Source organism: Paramisgurnus dabryanus, unplaced genomic scaffold (genome assembly GCF_030506205.2).
Source record: "Paramisgurnus dabryanus unplaced genomic scaffold, PD_genome_1.1 h2tg000232l_1_65513__unordered_in_group9, whole genome shotgun sequence".
Classification (NCBI taxonomy): Eukaryota; Metazoa; Chordata; class Actinopteri; order Cypriniformes; family Cobitidae; genus Paramisgurnus; species Paramisgurnus dabryanus.
Window position 1 is genome coordinate 52,501 of NW_027394130.1, and position 7,500 is coordinate 60,000.

Genomic DNA, 7,500 nt, shown 5'->3' on the forward strand with positions numbered 1-7,500 from the left:
TTACGGCCGTTTAAAGGTCAGGCGGTGGTACCCCGTATCTCGGCCGGGCTTGGGGTTAGAGAGACGAGGGTTGGCTCGTTGGAAAGGTCCGCTCGGGTAGAGCAACCGACCCAAAGGGCGAGTTCATCCGAGCAAAGGCGCCCGAGCTGCGGCCGTGGGAAAATCCGCGGAGGGACCGCCGTATCTCGGCCGGGCTTAGGGTTAGAGAGACGAGGGTTGGCTCGTTGGATAGGGCCGCTCCGGTAGAGCAACCGACCCAAAGGGCGAGTCGATCCGAGCAAAGGCGCCCGAGCTGCGGCCGTGGGAAAATCCGCGGAGGGACCGCCGTATCTCGGCCGGGCTTAGGGTTAGAGAGAAGCGGGTTGGCTCGTTGGATAGGGCCGCTCCGGTAGAGCAACCGACCCGAAGGGCGAGTCGATCCGAGCAAGGGCGCCCGAGCTGCGGCCGTGGGAAAATCCGGGGAGGGACCGCCGTATCTCGGCCGGGGAAAGGGCTAGAGGCTCGCGGGTAGGCTCGTTCGAAAGGTCCCCTCGCGTGGAGCGACCGACCCAAAGGGCGAGTCGATCCGAGCAAAGGCGCCCGTGCTGCGGCCGTGGGAAAATCCGGGGAGGGACCGCCGTATCTCGGCCGGGGAAAGGGCTAGAGGCTCGCGGGTAGGCTCGTTCGAAAGCCCCCCTCCGGCATAGCGACCGACCCGAAGGGCGAAGGCCCCGGACCCGAGGCGCCCGAGAAACGGCCGTGGGAAAATCCGGGCACAGACCGCCGTATCTCGGCCGGGGAAAGGGCTAGAGGCTCGCGGGTAGGCTCGTTCGAAAGCTCCCCTCCGGCATAGCGACCGACCCGAAGGGCGAAGGCCCCGGACCCGAGGCGCCCGAGAAACGGCCGTGGGAAAATCCGGGGAGGGACCGCCGTATCTCGGCCGGGGAAAGGGCTAGAGGCTCGCGGGTAGGCTCGTTCGAAAGCCCCCCTCCGGCATAGCGACCGACCCGAAGGGCGAAGGCCCCGGACCCGAGGCGCCCGAGAAACGGCCGTGGGAAAATCCGGGCACAGACCGCCGTATCTCGGCCGGGGAAAGGGCTAGAGGCTCGCGGGTAGGCTCGTTCGAAAGCTCCCCTCCGGCATAGCGACCGACCCGAAGGGCGAAGGCCCCGGACCCGAGGCGCCCGAGAAACGGCCGTGGGAAAATCCGGGGAGGGACCGCCGTATCTCGGCCGGGGAAAGGGCTAGAGGCTCGCGGGTAGGCTCGTTCGAAAGCCCCCCTCCGGCATAGCGACCGACCCGAAGGGCGAAGGCCCCGGACCCGAGGCGCCCGAGAAACGGCCGTGGGAAAATCCGGGCACAGACCGCCGTATCTCGGCCGGGGAAAGGGCTAGAGGCTCGCGGGTAGGCTCGTTCGAAAGCTCCCCTCCGGCATAGCGACCGACCCGAAGGGCGAAGGCCCCGGACCCGAGGCGCCCGAGAAACGGCCGTGGGAAAATCCGGGCACAGACCGCCGTATCTCGGCCGGGGAAGGGGCTAGAGGCTCGCGGGTAGGCTCGTTCGAAAGGCCCCCTCCGGCGGAGCGACCGACCCAAAGGGCGAAGGCCCCGGACCCGAGGCGCCCGAGATACGGCCGCGGGAATTTCCGCGAGCTTCGACCGGACGTATCTCCGGCGGGCGGGGTCGCACGGACCCGAGGCCGGGCTCGTCGGAAAGCCCCGGGACGGACCTTTCGAACGAGACCGGCCGCGCGTCCGGGCGACCTCCGAGGCGGACGCTAGGGGCGCCGGAGCCCCGGACGAGCGAAAATTCCGCGACCACCCGCCCGTATCTCGGCCCGGGAAAGGGCCAGAGACTCGAGGGAGGGCTCGTTCGAAAGCTCCCCTCCGGCATAGCGACCGACCCGAAGGGCGAAGGCCCCGGACCCGAGGCGCCCGAGAAACGGCCGTGGGAAAATCCCGCGGGGGTAGGCCGTATCTCGGCCCCGGAAAGGGCTAGCGACGCGCGGGTGGGCTCGTTCGAAAGGCCCCCCGCGGAGGAGCCACCCACCCGAAGGGCGAAGGCCCCGGACCCGGGGCGCCGGAGCAGCGCGGTAACGAAATTCGAATTTTCGACCGGAAGTATCTCGGGCCCCCGGGGTCGCACGGACCCGCGGCCGGTCTCGTCGGAAAGCCCCGGGCGAGACCTTTCCGACGAGCCCGGCCCCGAGTCCGTAGGACCTTCCCCGGCCGAGATACGGCGCCCGGCAGTTCATTGGCCGATATCTCGGAAACGGGGCGTCGTAGACGCTCCGTGGTATTGGTGACCTTGACGATGCCGGGTCAGACGAGTCGGCCGCGGGCACGGGCCCGGGGGCGCCGGCCGCCAGAGTCGGGTGGCTCGCGCACTTCCAGGCGGGCCGCTCGCGCACCTCCAGGCACCCCGACCCACTCGCCGAGGCCGACCGAGGTGCGCCGTCCCGGCCGCGGACCGGTCGGGGTCCCCTCTCGAAAGGGCAGTAGTGTGAACAGGTGCCATCGGGTATATAGGGGAAGGGGTCCTCTCGAACCAGGCCTTCGAACCCGCGCGAGCCTAGCCCGGCAAGGCTCACCCTCCCCGGCCACGGGTTCGGCCTCCGTCCCCCTGGAGGTCCGGCACCTCCAGGGTCCCCGACCCTGCCTCCCCTGCCCGAGGGGAGGCCTCCGAGGCGGGCCTGACAGGGCGGCCCTCCCTCCTGGAAGTCCGGTTCCTCCAGGGTCCCCGACCCTGCCTCCCCTGCCCGAGGGGAGGCCTCCGAGGCGGGCCTGACAGGGCGGCCCTCCCTCCTGGAAGTCCGGTTCCTCCAGGGCACACGTCCCTACCTCCGTAGCCCAGAGAGGTGACTCCGAGGCGGGCCTGACAGGGCGGCCCTCCCTCCTGGAAGTCTGGTTCCTCCAGGGCACACGTCCCCACCTCCGTAGCCCAGATGGGTGACTCGATAGCGGGCCTGACAGGGCGGCCCTCCCTCCTGGAAGTCCGGTTCCTCCAGGGCACACGTCCCTGCCTCCTTAGCCCAGAGAGGTGACTCCGAGGCGGGCCTGACAGGGCGGCCCTCCCTCCTGGAAGTCTGGTTCCTCCGGGGCACCCGTCCCTACCTCCGTAGCCCAGATGGGTGACTCGAAAGCGGGCCTGACAGGGCGGCCCTCCCTCCTGGAAGTCCGGTTCCTCCAGGGCACACGTCCCTGCCTCCTTAGCCCAGAGAGGTGACTCCGAGGCGGGCCTGACAGGGCGGCCCTCCCTCCTGGAAGTCTGGTTCCTCCGGGGCACACGTCCCTACCTCCGTAGCCCAGATGGGTGACTCGAAAGCGGGCCTGACAGGGCGGCCCTCCCTCCTGGAAGTCCGGTTCCTCCAGGGCACACGTCCCTGCCTCCTTAGCCCAGAGAGGTGACTCCGAGGCGGGCCTGACAGGGCGGCCCTCCCTCCTGGAAGTCTGGTTCCTCCAGGGCACACGTCCCTACCTCCGTAGCCCAGATGGGTGACTCGAAAGCGGGCCTGACAGGGCGGCCCTCCCTCCTGGAAGTCCGGTTCATCCAGGGCACACGTCCCTGCCTCCTTAGCCCAGAGAGGTGACTCCGAGGCGGGCCTGACAGGGCGGCCCTCCCTCCTGGAAGTCTGGTTCCTCCAGGGCACACGTCCCTACCTCCGTAGCCCAGATGGGTGACTCGAAAGCGGGCCTGACAGGGCGGCCCTCCCTCCTGGAAGTCCGGTTCATCCAGGGCACACGTCCCTGCCTCCTTAGCCCAGAGAGGTGACTCCGAGGCGGGCCTGACAGGGCGGCCCTCCCTCCTGGAAGTCTGGTTCCTCCAGGGCACACGTCCCTGCCTCCTTAGCCCAGAGAGGTGACTCCGAGGCGGGCCTGACAGGGCGGCCCTCCCTCCTGGAAGTCTGGTTCCTCCAGGGCACACGTCCCTACCTCCGTAGCCCGGATGGGTGACTCGAAAGCGGGCCTGACAGGGCGGCCCTCCCTCCTGGAAGTCCGGTTCATCCAGGGCACACGTCCCTACCTCCGTAGCCCAGATGGGTGACTCGAAAGCGGGCCTGACAGGGCGGCCCTCCCTCCTGGAAGTCTGGTTCCTCCAGGGCACACGTCCCTGCCTCCTTAGCCCAGAGAGGTGACTCCGAGGCGGGCCTGACAGGGCGGCCCTCCCTCCTGGAAGTCTGGTTCCTCCAGGGCACACGTCCCTGCCTCCTTAGCCCAGAGAGGTGACTCCGAGGCGGGCCTGACAGGGCGGCCCTCCCTCCTGGAAGTCTGGTTCCTCCAGGGCACCCGTCCCCACCTCCGTAGCCCAGATGGGTGACTCGAAAGCGGGCCTGACAGGGCGGCCCTCCCTCCTGGAAGTCTGGTTCCTCCAGGGCACACGTCCCTGCCTCCTTAGCCCAGAGAGGTGACTCCGAGGCGGGCCTGACAGGGCGGCCCTCCCTCCTGGAAGTCTGGTTCCTCCAGGGCACCCGTCCCCACCTCCGTAGCCCAGATGGGTGACTCGAAAGCGGGCCTGACAGGGCGGCCCTCCCTCCTGGAAGTCTGGTTCCTCCAGGGCACACGTCCCTGCCTCCTTAGCCCAGAGAGGTGACTCCGAGGCGGGCCTGACAGGGCGGCCCTCCCTCCTGGAAGTCCGGTTCCTCCGGGGCACACGTCCCTACCTCCGTAGCCCAGATGGGTGACTCGAAAGCGGGCCTGACAGGGCGGCCCTCCCTCCTGGAAGTCTGGTTCCTCCAGGGCACCCGTCCCTACCTCCGTAGCCCAGATGGGTGACTCGAAAGCGGGCCTGACAGGGCGGCCCTCCCTCCTGGAAGTCTGGTTCCTCCAGGGCACCCGTCCCTACCTCCGTAGCCCAGATGGGTGACTCGAAAGCGGGCCTGACAGGGCGGCCCTCCCTCCTGGAAGTCTGGTTCTTCCAGGGCACACGTCCCTACCTCCGTAGCCCAGATGGGTGACTCGAAAGCGGACGCGGGAGGGTGTACGTGGCGCACCCCCAGGCCGAAGAGAGGTCTCGTGAGCGGACGCGAGGGTGTACGACAGAAGGCCTGGAAGTCTCTGACTTCCAGGGTCACCGACCCTACCTCATGAGCCCGAAGAGGTGACTCGAATGCGGACGCGGGGGTGTACGTGGCGCACCCCCAGGCCGAAGAGAGGTCTCGTGAGCGGACACGAGAAGTACGACAGAGGGCCTGGAAGCAAAAGCGGGTGACTCGTGCACTTCCAGAAAAGGCAAAAGCGGGTGACTCGTGCACTTCCATAAAGCCGAAACGAGGTCTCGTGAGCGGACACGAGAAGTACGACAGAGGGCCTGGAGGTAAAAGCGGGTGACTCGTGCACTTCCAGGGTCTCCGACCTTACGGCGCCTTCCGACGCGGGCGCCTCCTCCCGGACGAGCCACGGGAAGGGCCCCTTCTCTCAAGGGGCGGTCGTTTGAACAGGTGCCATCGGGTATATAGGGATGGGTTGCTTCGAAAGTGGACCTCCAGCGTCCTCCCTCCCTGCGGCAGATCCCAAGAAAGGTCTGTGCGCGTCGGTGTGCGATGAACGAAAAACCGTTAAAAGAACTGGAACGGTTGGAACGGACGAAGGGCGTCTGATGTGAGGCAGCGCCCCGGGCGAGTGTCGAAAGACGGGTAACCCATATCCGCATGCCGCCTAGGCGGAAAGATCCGGCCTGGATCATATCAAGGCTAATGCCTAAAAACTAAAGCTACCTTGGGTGATGGAACTCGGCTACGGCCGCAAAACGATCCGCCCTGGATCATCAAGGCTAATGCCTAAAAACTAAAGCTACCTTGGGTGATGGAACTCGGCTACGGCCGCAAAACGATCCGCCCTGGATCAAGGCTACGGCCTAAAAACGGCAAAAAAAGATCCAAAAGTCCCTGGATCAAGGCGCTTCGGCTTAAAACCTGTGAAAAGATCCGCCCTGGATCAAGGCTACGGCCTTAAAGCTGCTCAAAAGATCCGCCCTGGATCAAGGCTACGGCCTTAAAACTGCTAAAAAGATCCTAAAGTCTCTGGATCTAGGCTACGGCCTCAAAGACACACGTGTTGTGAGATAAGATCCGCCCTGGATCTCCAGGCTACGGCCTCAAAGGTTCGACCCGACCATATATGCTCAGACACGGGCGAACACAAAAGCGTAACAACCCATGTTGGAACCGTCGAAGGATCTCGGCGTCGGCCGTAAAACGGAAACCCCCCGGTCGTCGGTACGCGTGTGTGGCGGTCGAGGGCCCCCGGCCGCCGGTCGGGCGGGCGCGTGGATAGGTCTCCCGAGCGGTCAAGGAGTCCCGGAAGCCGGTCGGGCGAGCGGCCGGCCCCGGGGCACCCTACCCTCTCGGGCGCACCGACCCCACGCGTTTCGTCTCGGTCGGCGTCCGGGGTTCCGAGACACCCTTATGTATCTGTGTGACAGACGGAGTGGCACACCGTCTGCGGCGGGACAGGGCCGCCGACCGCGATGGAAGTCGAGTGAGGCGGCTTCCGGGGTCCAAGACCCTACAGACAGACGGAGTGGCGACCCGTCTGCGGCGGGCCAGGGCCGCCGACCGCGATGGAAGTCGAGTGGGGCGGCTTCCAGGGTCCAAGACCCTACAGACAGACGGAGTGGCGACCCGTCTGCGGCGGGCCAGGGCCGCCGACCGCGATGGAAGTCGAGTGGGGCGGCTTCCAGGGTCCAAGACCCTACAGACAGACGGAGTGGTGACCCGTCTGCGGCGGGACAGGGCCGCCGACCGTTACGGAAGTCGAGGGGGACGGCTTCCAGGGTCCAAGACCCTATCTGTGTGACAGACGAAGGTGCATCGTCTGGGGCGGGACAGGGCCGCCGACCGCTATGGAAGTCGAGTCGGGTGGCTCGTGCACTTCCAGGGTCCAAGACCCTCTCTTCGTGACCGACGAAGGTGCTCTGTCTGGGGCGGTACGGGGCCGCCGACCGCTATGGAAGTCGAGTCGGGTGGCTCGTGCACTTCCAGGGTCCAAGACCAACGCGTTTGACCGACGAAGGTGCCCCGTCCCCGGGCACGGACGGGGACGGGCCCGGCCTCCGGGCCGCCGTGGAAGTCGAGTCGGGTGGCTCTCGCACTTCCAGGGTCCTCGACCCTATCTGTCTGACCGACGAAGGCGCTTCGTCTCGGGCGGGCCAGGGCCGCCAGCCGCTATGGAAGCCGAGTCGGGTGGCTCGTGCGCTTCCAGGGTCCACGACCCTGCCTTCGTGACCGACGAAGGCGCTCTGTCTGGGGCGGTACAGAGCCGGGCCCCGTCCAGCAGGGGACGGTGGCCCGAACAGGTGCCATCGGGTATATAGGGAAGAGCACCTCGCTGACTCTCCAAGGTGATAGGCTACCGGATCCCAGGACCTCTCGAGCCCAGCGAGAGGCCTCTCGAGCGGACACAAATGCCTCGAAAAAGTCCCTCTGCACTGAGGTAGTGACGATTCTTATTACGAATGGCAAATCATCCAAGGAAGGGACGAACCCGGCTGGCCTCGGCCGTTAAACGAGCCGGCTTCGTTCGG